The sequence below is a fragment of the Cryptomeria japonica genome, chromosome 4 (genome assembly GCF_030272615.1).
Source record: "Cryptomeria japonica chromosome 4, Sugi_1.0, whole genome shotgun sequence".
In the NCBI taxonomy this organism is placed as follows: domain Eukaryota; kingdom Viridiplantae; phylum Streptophyta; class Pinopsida; order Cupressales; family Cupressaceae; genus Cryptomeria; species Cryptomeria japonica.
Genome location: NC_081408.1, coordinates 458156418 through 458168833, shown reverse-complemented (window position 1 = coordinate 458168833; position 12416 = coordinate 458156418).

The following is a 12416-nucleotide window of genomic DNA, read 5'->3' as shown; positions in this document are numbered from 1 at the left end:
ATAATTGTATTAATTTAGATACAATTTTAATATATTATGAAATTATTATATTGGACATTAAAAAATCTAAGTAATCTATTATATTATTTAATCCTCATAATACTTTGTAAATGTTTTTAAAAAAATATAAATAAATATTATCATTGTAGTACAATATTGTAATGTTGTAAATTGCATTTTATGCAATTTCACATCACATAATTCTTCCCCTTTAGTTACAATTAAGATTGGGTTATACTTTTTAATCTTAATCTCAATCCTAAGCATCCTCTAACTCCTTGCATGTCTAATCTCTCAATTGTTATGTTTGGTTTTCACTTGGACAAATGTGTGCTATGTTGATGTCCACTTGACGTGCAAGCAGCCTCCAAAAACCTGAGATTGTGCTAGTTGTTGGGACATTATACTTACCGCATTTTGACAATGTAATGCCTCTTCCAACTTCCATCAATGTTGGGAGTCATTTGCCTTTTCCAAAACCTCTTCTTTTGCCTCCAATTTCATCTTTTGAATTAGATCCACAACATCTAATGCATTCTACAACTCTACTCTTGCATTCTTTATTCACAACATTCCCATATTCACACTAGTTATCTTACTTGCACTACAAACTCCATTATTCCACTATTGTTATTGCTATAGTGATATCTTGCTATTAAATTGTTATTACTTGAAGAAGATCACTATCACTATGGGGTTTCCCATTGCTTATTTGCACTTGCAGGTTGTTGGGCTTTTGTGTGAGAACTGGTAACTCTTTGAATTTATTGGGCATATTGTCTTGATTTTGATAAACATGTTGTTCTTTCTTTGTTTTATGTCTCTTATCAATATCTTGTCTAAGATTGTTCATGGAGATGGAAACATTGAGATGGGGTTTTGAATGATGAAAACCCCTATCCAGTCGCCCAACATATTTCTTCAGTCTTATGTGTGTAGGTATAGGGGAAGAAACTACTTGGAGGAAGTCTTTGAGCTTATTCAACATTTTTGGTATATCTAAACTCTCACTCTTTTTATTTCAATCATTTAACTTCATCTAGTACTTTCATTTTAGTTATTTTAATTCACTATGCAACCATGTTTTATAGTTCCTAGTATCCAAAATAGTATGAAGACTATTTTGTGTTTCTCTACGACAATTACTATGTTTTGTCTGTGCTGGAAGTACACCACATTATCATTGTGATACCTCTCACATTTGCATTCTGCCATTACTTCATTTTTATCCGATTGACTTTGTATGTGTTATACTTTGACTGTGTGTATATTATTCTTTTGAATTGGCACCCATATGGGGCATCCTGCTTACAGTTTTATTCTTTTGTTTATGTGATATCACTGATGATGTGGATAGTAGGTTATGCTTACAGTCTCAATGATGAGCATGCATGCATGACGACTCTACGATGATGTGACATGATGTGATGAGGTCTGGATTATATTATGAGGATACTTTGATTATATTGATTATGATGTGGTTACTTGATGATGCTTTGATGATGCTATATTGTCTTGACAAGATATTATGTTGCTAATTATGTTGACATGTGACCTTGATTGGGGAATGATTGTTTATTCTTGTAGTTTTATATTACATATGTATGCACAGGTATTTGTATGTTTTGGTTGAGGCAGGTCTAGGGCATTGACTCCACCTAGCTCCACAGGTTTGAGCGTGCCCATATCCTCGACGATGGTTATAGGAGATAGCACAATGGCCAATTATGTCACCAACCTTAGCCATTATTCCTAATTTGGATTATTTTCCTTATTAATGATGTGATTACACCTCAAATCACCATTTCAATCATGTTTATTTGCCCTAATGCAATATTGTGCGAGACCAATAAAGATTGTTTGTATATAGTCAATCAGTTGCAAACTGTCGTTATTATAATGTTTATATTATTGATATTTAAATACTATAGTGGCAATTTAATATAAAAAATGTGAAATATGCCTCATATGTATTAGATTTAATGAGAAATGCATGATTTTATTATGAGGGTCATTTTGGGGATTTAATTGATATTCCAATTTTACTTGGTTTTATTATTATTTTATTTCCACTCCAAAATGTGGGTTATATTTTGCAATTAGAGTTTTATTTTGAGAACACTTGGTTTAGTTTCTTCATCTTGCTCTCAAAAACCCTATGTGTGAAACTTGAATAGATGAGATTGAGAGATTTATTGAGTATTTTTTGTGGGCTCTTGTTTTGAAAGTTCCGGATTGGTGAATTCTATTGACTGTCGGGAAATTTCATCCTCTCTTGGTGTATTCGGTGTGCATTTTCACTTTGAAGTTTTCCTCAAGTTTTGAGGTAGGATCTTTGATTTCTCCCTTGTTTCTTGCTTGAGTTGGTTTTAATAAGTTGTAAATGGTTTGCATTATGAATTTAAACACTCTTACAACTTAAATTTCTTCAGTTAGATGATTTCTAAATTATATGCTTTCAAAAGTTGAAAACATGGGTTTATATGGGGAAAATTTGCCCAAGGATGGGTGTATTGGAAATTTGATTGCATTTTTGTAATGTTGTGTAGTTAGAGACCAATGGGTTTTCTCAAAAATTTGATTTATGAAGTTTGAAATTTTAAGCTTTTGGAGGTCCATCAATGGTGGATGACCTCCATGACTAGTTTTGGTTCAAAATGTGAATTTGATAAAAGCTAGAATTGGATGTTTTAGACATGATATATATCGTAGATTCATGATTTGACATGTACAAATCTCTCTATATGATATGTAGACTACAAATTTGCAACGCTTAGATCGTCCTAGGATAACCACTAAATCCTCGAATCTAAGCTAACATCCATACTAACCTATGAAGAATGTGATAAGGAAGATGAAAGCATAAACCTCAAGCATTCAACATACTGTGATCAACAACTAAGATACCTCTATGAACTCCAATGCAAACAAAATGATATCATTAAGCAATAGGAAATTAAACATGGAAATCATAGAAATGAAAGAAATAACAACATCAAGTGTGAAAGTACAAATCAAAATCTCCCTTGAAGATCTCCATAGTTTTCAAGTTTCCTTCAAAAAATTTGTAGAGTTGGCCTCAAAAATCTGCAAGCACAAGATAAGATAAAAGGAAACCTCAAATATGGTGGTTGACCCAAAAAGGGAGGTAAAGATCCAAATTTATAGACATGGAGGGAATATGATCAATGGTCGAGTTCAAATTGAACATTGAAGAGATGGACGACTTAGATTGTGTAGGAGAAACTTTGCCAAAGACAGGGAGAGAGTGGAGAATTTGGTGAAAGGAATTAGGAAGAAAGTGGTGGCAGCTGGAAGAAGGACAAGTGACAGAGGATGTCAGAAAAGTGGAGAGAGTGGGAAGGTGAGTGGGGAAAATAGGATAATTAAATAAAAAATTATTTAGTTTCATAAGCGAGATGGGTGACAGTAAACAAATATTCATCTTTTTACCAGATTAATGTGTGAAAGGATAAATGGCAAGATAAATGAGTTTATTTATTTGACCATAGAGGAATTGTTAGTTAATTAAATAATAAAGATTATTTAATTATAAAAGGACTTTAGAAGAATATGATGGGAATAATTAATTAATTAAAAATCAATTATTTATGGGATAAATGATAATTAATTAAATAATATAAAATTAATTAATTAATATGGAGAGGGGGGACGATTAGTAGGTTGATTAAGTAATTAAAAATTATTCAATTATGGACAAAGATTGATGGTTAGAGGAACATTAATTTTTGGTGTCTACATTTTTCCCTCTTTAAGGCGATGCGATTTTGAGCATTGGCTCAAAGAAAAAGAATTCAGAGGAAATATGCCCTAGTATGCCTCAAAGGACCAAGGTAAGGAGGTATGATGCCCCCTTGAGAGATTGGCTAAAAAATAAAAGTTAAGGTTAATCTCTTGAAAGAAAATAATGTTATATAAAAAAAATAGAAGAATAAGATATGGTTTGAGTGATTTGCAAATGGTCTGAATAAATTGATTTGATTGATTGGATTGATTGAATTGATTGGGTTGATTGGATTTTTTAATTGATTTGATTAATTTGATTAATCAATTAGATTGATTGGATTGATTGGATTGACTAGGTTGATTGGATTGATTGGATTAATTGGGTTTGATTCGATTGATTGATAAAGATCAAGTCTGGTTTTAGGAAGGACATATCCTATATAAGACAAAAGATAGATGAAAACATCTGGTTTCAGGAAGGATGCATCCTATATAAGACAAAAGTTAGATGAAAATAGAAGAATAAGAGATGGTTTGAGTGATTTGCAAATGGTCTGATTAAATTGATTTGATTGATTGGATTGATTGAATTGATTGAGTTGATTGGATTTTTTAATTGTTTTGATTAATCGATTAGATTGATCGATTTGATTGGATTGATTGGACTGACTAGGTTGATTGGATTTATTGGGTTTGATTAGATTGATTGATAAAGATCAAGTCTGGTTTTGGGAATGACATATCCTATATAAGACAAAAGATAGATGAAAACATCTGGTTCAGGAAGGATGCATCCTATATAAGACAAAAGATAGATGAAAATGTCTGCTTTCAGGAAGGACACATCCTATATAAGACAATTGATATATGGCAATGCCTAGTTTAGGAAAGCCACATCATCTATAATACAAATGATAGATAAAAGTGTCTAGTTTCAGGAAAGACACATCTTGTATAAGACAAATGATAGATTATTAAATGGAAATGATTGATAGGAAATTTGAGAGAGTAGAAGAAAAGTTAGTAAGAATAGAAGATAGTTAGGTTGGTTAGGGAAAATGGATAAAGCAAGGGGGTAGGAAATAATGGATTAGAAGAAAAGAGAGAAGGATGGGGGCATAGGAGAAGGATATGTGAAAAGATGGGGATGGTGAGCCGTATTTAAAAGTGCTTATTTTCATCATTGGGTGTTTTTGGATTTTTGAAAATAGATAAATATACACCAAAGTATGGAATGACCAAGGTGAAGATGGTATCTCTTTGCATAGACAAACACATGATAAGTAAGGAATGATTTCATCCATCTTAGGGAATTAGTGTTTATGGTCAATGTATGTGCGATAGGCATATAACATGATGATCCACATGTAGAAAAGCATTAGATGACCTTTGATCTATAGAGGATATAAGACCATGCTAAATGAAATGTGCCAACACAGACACCAAGAACACTTGCCCCAAAACTTCACATCCCACAAATACAACATATGAAAACCCATGCCAAGTTCCATCCTCGCTCCTCTAATCAAAAGGATATCCTTTAGTAGCACAAGAACTTGACATGAAAAAGATCAAAGGAAAGACTCACCGACCAAACAAGTCAACAAATATTTAGATCGTCTTGCCTAAAAGATATTTGTGTTAGATAGGATAGCACTAGATAGAGTGATGTTTGGATAGGATGCTAGTTGTTTGATTGATAGGATGCTTGTTCTAGGACCGATATGTTTATAAAGGCTAATAGTGTGATCAAGATGTAGGATAAAATTGATGAGGCAATTGATTGGTTTAGCCTATAGGATAATCTGGCCATTTGTCTTAGATAAAGATATTGTGATGCGATGCTTGTTTTAACCTGAAAGATCATTGTCATAGCAAAGAGAATTTATTGTGGAGTGTGATAATGATAATGGAGATGGTGCAAGTGTAGATTTATTATGATAGGAGAGTCCTAGGTAAGATGATGTGTGATATAAAATTGTGTGACGAAGAATATCTAAACATCTCACAATTGGCAATTCTCAGGAATCTCATCCACAACACTAGGTCAAGGATGTGCCCCCTAGTTAGGAATGTAGCTTGTTGGTACTATGACAAAGGGGGAAAGAATAACATTTCTCTAGAAGGATACAACAAAAGACACTTAACATCGATAAGAGTTGGACCATAGTAGGTGTGGAAAAAGGGGTTTATTATGAATGGAAGCGAAAGGTTTATTACGAAGCAAGGATGAAGGTTTATTATGAATGGAAGCAAAAGGTTTATTAAGAAGCAAGGATGAAGGTTTATTATGGAAGACCAGATAGAGATGATAATAAATGGAGGAGTATGATTGACTATGCACAATGCCTATTTTCCAAGTTTTCACCACGATACTTGCCCAAGGTGCCACCGAAGTGATTTTCACTAGAGGACGAATCATGTTTCTTGAATTTTTTAAAAATTTCCCTTATTTTTTTGTGTCACACTAGACGCCTATTTACCAGGTTTTCATCAAGGTGACGATTTTTTGTTTTTTTGTTTTTTTTGACATTTTTTAATTTTTTAAAAATTATTGTTATTATTATTATTTTTTTGGGGGGGGGAATACTTTGGATGGAGAGAGATGAGGATAAGGATATGGAAAAGTGAATTTGGAATATAAAGGATGCATGATAGGAGATGGAGGAAGGACTCAAACATCAAGTTCCTTGTATAACATGCTTAGAATATGTGCTAAAATATACCATGGATATTGAAGGTATGCTCAAAGACATTTGTAGGGAGATGAGATGGATGAGGAGATACAAAGGGAGGAAATTTTATGCAAAGTATTGGATGAGAGAGATGGAAGGTTGGAAAATAGGTGTTGGATAATGGCTGGGGTGTTGGAAGAATTGTGTATGAGTGGATAGAAATGTCAGCAAGAGCAACATTGGCACACACCTTGAGGGGTCATGGCGTGATGGAGAAAAAATGGATTTTAGATTTGGAGATTTTGATGGAGGAGTGGATTTGGATTTTGGAACATAAGGACTCAAGATGGATGAAGGAGATGAAGGAGGATTTTTAGATTTGGGAATGAAGAAAGCTTTTGGAATAGCAATTTTGGATGCCAACTTTGATTTTTCTTTGGGATGCAACACTTTTATGAGTAATTTGGGGATCCACATGGTTTTTTATTTTTATTTTTGTTTGATGGGTCTTTGTGGCCTTTTGAATTTTTCTTTTTGCTTTTTTTTTGCTTGTTGTTTAGATGGGATATGTTGATCCTTGAATGTATGTGGATTTTTAGACTTACAAATTTTATGCTTGGCATCCAAATTGCTTTCAAGAGGAATGGGTTTCATGGATGGAGAGGAGTGATGTGGAGGTCTTTTGGATGGGTTGAGGGGGGTAGAGGGTGGGAAGGCTCTCAAAGATGCATGCCTTTGTTGATCTTGATTTATGATAGGGTAAGTGGATTATGAGCAAGGGGTGATATGGATGGTGGATGAAGGGATGTAAGGGCCCTAGATAGAGGGAAGGGATGAAGGCTTCAATTTAAAGGATGGGGAATGTGTATGTTTGGATTTAAATGGAGGGATGTGATATTTAGCAGGGATACCAATGTCTTGAGAGTGATATATGTAGTCGAGGCCATGATAATTGGGATTTTCTTTGATGTGAAGGGGTTATAAAATACCTTGTTCATGTAGGTCTAACCCTTTGCCGTAATAATGCATGCGTTGACAGATCTTTTTACCAATGGGATACTGAATGCTTTTGAAACAAGATGTGAGTCCATTTGAGGGGGATATCATATGGAAGGAATGATAAGCTCATGGAGGAAATCAGACTGGATAAAAGTGGAGGAACCCATTTTATAAGTAAGGTGTTCATGGACATCATGGGCATAAGTGATGGGACCTTGAGGAAGATGAAGATCATGAGGGGTATTAGGAGGGATGAGAGGATATTGAGGAGGATTAGGACCATGAGTGAGATTAGGAGGAATGAAGGGATATTAAGGTGGATTTGAAGGATTATGACATGGAGATGAAGTGATACTTTGACCTTGACATGGAAGCAAATTATTAGATGGAGTGAAAAGGGTTCTTTGCTCTTGATTTTGAATGGGATGATTGGATGGGATGGAAGGGATACCATTATCTTGCTTAGGAAGTGGATTATGAATAGAATTTGGATGGACACTTTTCTCTTGAGATGGAAGGGGACCATATTGAATGGAATGAAAAGGGATGGTGGGATCATCATGAAGTTCTAGGAAGATGAGATCTTGGTCAACAATTAGATGAAATGGGAAAGCTTTGGGATCATGGTTTTGATTCATTTTAGAACTTATTTCTCCAGGTCATAGATATAATTACAACAATGGGGTATTACTTTGGACATGTATGGGGGATTCTTGAATGGAATCAATATTTTTTGCATGATAGGAATGGAATTTGAATAAGACTCTCTAGAGTGGGTTTGATTGGAGTGTATGATGGCATTGGATCTAGAATTTATGAATCATAGAGGGGATTGGTATCAAGAAAGGGATTTTGGAACAAGTCATTACTAGACATACGTATATGATTTTGATCATACTTGGAAATGGTGTCTTGCTCATTAGGTGAATTATTTCAATGTTCTTAAATAGTAATGTCACCTTGATCAATAATCTCCTGAATGAGGTTTTTCAATTTAATACAATCAAGAGTTCTATATCCTTTGGTCCTATGGTTTTCACAAAATTTTGTATCTTTCCACCATGTTTTTTATTAAGGTAAAAATAGGTTTTGAAGGAGCCCCAAAACCCTTTACAAATGGAGCTTAACAGAAATAGCAACAAGAGACAAAAAGGAATAGGCCAACGAAAAGCCGACAGAAAACCATAGAAAACCGGCTAAAGCCCCACAAAGCTAGCAAAACTAGCCAGACCCAAGAAGAGAAACTAATTAATTTTTTTCAGGGCATTAGCCAAGGTGTTGCTAATCCCATACAGATCTTTGATGTTATCCCTAAGATTTGGGAGATCCTTAGCAGAAGCAGCCACAACTTTCTTGACACTTGCCCTGGTCCTCTTAGCAGCACTGCCAACCAGAGTAGCTTCACCGCTGCCAATCTGGATAGTCTCATCATCCATGTCAAGTTCCACCATCAGTTTAGGAGAGTTGGTATGATCAAAGACCTTAGCAATATCCTCCAAGTTTTTAGTGACAGCTGACAGGAAATTCGGGATAATGCCCAACAAATTTTTCATCGCCTCTCTCCCTTCTTCTAGCGATTTAACCTTCTCCTCTATATCCTGCTTCCATTTTATCTGCTCCCTGTCGTCATCCTCCCTCTTCTCATCCATATTTTTCCCCTTTTTTTCCAAGTTCTTCAAGAGTTCATAGGTCCATTTGTAATAATCCAGTCTCGCCTCAGTGAGTTTTTTGAGGTTATCCAGGAATAACCCTTTACCTGCACTTTCCTTATCCTCGCTTAAACTGTCCTTAGTCATATCCTTCTCAAGTTCCTTGTTCCTTTCCCTCTCGGAATTCACATCTATTTCCTCATTATCCTTGTATTCCACATCCTCCATAGGATGGCTATTGTACTTGCCAGGGAAATCACCGTGGATAGGGCTTTCATTGTCAGACTCATTATCACCACTTTCTTCCTCAATTCCCACCTTCTCATGTTTCTAGCTATCATCACCATCGAAATCATTTGTCTCCATTCTGCTACCTTCTTTTTCAATTTCCTCTGTTTCCATCCCAGGGGCACTCTTTCTTTTTTTGCTAGAAGATGCCTTCTCCTTGCTGGAATCGCCTCCCTCCATCTTTCTCTTCCCCGAAGAGGCGGATAATCTCTTGTTTTCCAACAAGGTGAGGATTTTACAATGCTCATAAATAAGCAGCAAAACCTCGCAATTGAGAACCAGACATGAGGGATTCTTACTGTGTTTATTGAGGGACCTGAAAAGGTAGTAAGGCAGGGATACCTTTTTGTCATGTCTGAAATGGTTTAGAAGAACAAAGTGGTAGGTGTGGGCCCTAGAGAATCGAACCTCAACCGTGATATATTCCATTATAGCATTCAAAACCCAGCCCCATATTTTCTTGATATTAGCAGCTTCATAGTAACCCCCTGTGGCTTTGCCAATTCTATCCCTCTTTTTCCTTCCGCGGGAATAGATTAACCGTGTTGTTGGAGACATTAAGGTCTCTAAAAAAATTAAGCCCAATATGGGGCATGCCAGTCACAGAAGCTATGAGTCCCACGCCCAACTTGAACTTAACCCCATAGATTTTAAAGGACCTATTACACCAATTTTCAGAAATTTTAGAAACGACGAGATTTACCCTACCTTTGTCATAATCCACTAGCTTCTCCATAAAGCTCATGAGGGACCCTTTTTCTAGCTTCACCCACACTTTCGGCATCACTTTCCATGTTGACGCATCGTCTGGTTCCTCCCTCCTTAAATCTCCTCCCATCTTCGAATTCGAATTATCAGCTTTGTTCCTCTGCAAGCTCGACACTTCTTTCCCATAGTTACTCAAGATTTTGAACTGGGTGACCCACAAAGCGTGCAGTGTATTATAAAAAATGGTTGGGGATCTACCGCTTTGCTAGGTAATAATTACCTTTCCATCAAGGCATAAATTATTCATAATCCCTATCATGATTATGCGGTCCTTCCTTCCCTACATATCTGTCCTTTCTAAGGAGCTCTTTAATGTTTATGTTGAAATCTTCCCCATGCCAAATCATTTGAGAATCAGAATTAACACCTAGGTTTGCCAGATAGTCCACCACCATATTTTTCTCTCTAAAGGCATGTTGAATTATTATATCTTTAAAACTAGCTATAATTTCCCTAGCTTTCATGATAATATTTTCAATTGACCATGATGGCTTCGACTCCCCCTTCAAACACTTAATAATATTAAGTGAATCTCCCTCGAGCCATAATTTATCATGATTAAGATTCTTGGCTATAATTAAGGTGTTCAGGGTAGCTGGGGCTTCGACAAAATAACTTGTTTGACTCCCCAAAGGACCAGCCACTGCCACTAAGAAACTTCCAGCAAAATTCCTGACAATGTCCCCATATCCAACTTTACTCGGATTCCCCTTAGAGGCCCCATCAAAGTTAGCCTTAATCCACCCCTGAGGATGAAAACACCAAATGAGACCTTCTCTTCCCTTCTCCTTGCTAGTAGTAGTAGTAGAGAAGTTCCACCTGTCTTTGAAGTCTTCTTTAGTAGCTAGTCCATAATCAGTACCATAGATACATTCAAATATACTCCTGTAAATTTTATCCGCCACCACTTCAGGAATAACACTTTTATCTCTAAAAATCTTATTGTTGCGCTCTTTCCAAATATTCCAGATAACATTCAGAAGAGTAAGTCTCCAAGTCTCCACAATCTTAGGATTAGAATTGGGGCAGTGCCATTGCTGCCAAGATTCCCCTAAGGAGTTTGGAAAAACCCAGCTCAAGTTCCACCCGCTTAAGATGATTTTCCAGATTTCCTGACTAAAATTACACTGATTAAGAATATGGCAAGTAGTCTCTTCTTCCCTGCAACAACCTATTAGGAAAAACAAAACCTCTCTTTTGAAGGTTGTCCAGGGTTAAAACCTTGTTTTGGATGAAAATCCCAAAAAAGATATTAACCTTAGGAACTAACTTCTTGTTCCAGACTTTAGCCCAAAAAGGAATTTCTTCCACAGATTCATTATGGATAGCCACAACTGAGGAAACAGAATATTTCCCATCCGGGGTTTCCCTCCATATCAATATGTCATCTTTGTTGTCTCTAGGAACTTTAGCAGAGAGAGAATCTGAAGGAACTTAAGCTCCAGACACTGTTGGCTAAAATCAATCCAATTTCCATTTCTCCAGTAGTCTCTGACTAGCTTCCCAAACCTGCTTTTGAACCAGTCTTTCCATTCATTAAGGATTGGAACTTCCTCTAGAGGTTTGTCCAATATCCACCTATCTTCCCAAAATCTTATTCTCCTACCATCCCCAAGGTTCCAAATTCGTCTAGCAGCAACCCAACTTTTAGCTGATTGAACAACATTCCATATAGCCAAACCTTCAACAATAAAAGAATCATCTAAGAATTCTTCCTCAGAAGGTTGCATATAAAGATATTTATTTTTCCAGATAGAGTTCCATTCTCTTTCCTCCCCTTTCATTCTCCATATTTGTTTGGCTAATAAAGCCTTATTCATGGAACTAATATTCCTTAAACCCAACCCACCTGAGGCCTTAGGAGACCAGATTTTATTCTAGGCAATAAGGGGAATTTTGTTTTTGACTTCCATCCCCGACCAAAGAAACTTTTTTTGGATTCTTTCAATAGCTTCCGCAAACTTTCTAGGGATTTTGAACAAACTGAGAGCATAAACAGGTAGGTTTTGGAGAGTAGCTTTAAGCAGAGTAACTTTGCCCGCTTGACTAAGGACAGCCCCTTTCCAACTAGCAAGTTTTGAGTTAAATCTATCTGTAGACACCAAAAATGTCTCATTGATCATGTACTAATTATTCCTCTAATTGATTAAATAATCTTTATTATTTAATTAATTTAATTAATCTATTTCTTCTAATTTCATATTTCCTCATCATCTTATTAATTATTCTATTTTCCTATTCTATCATTATTTAATCATTTTAATCATTTATATTAATTAAATATTTATTA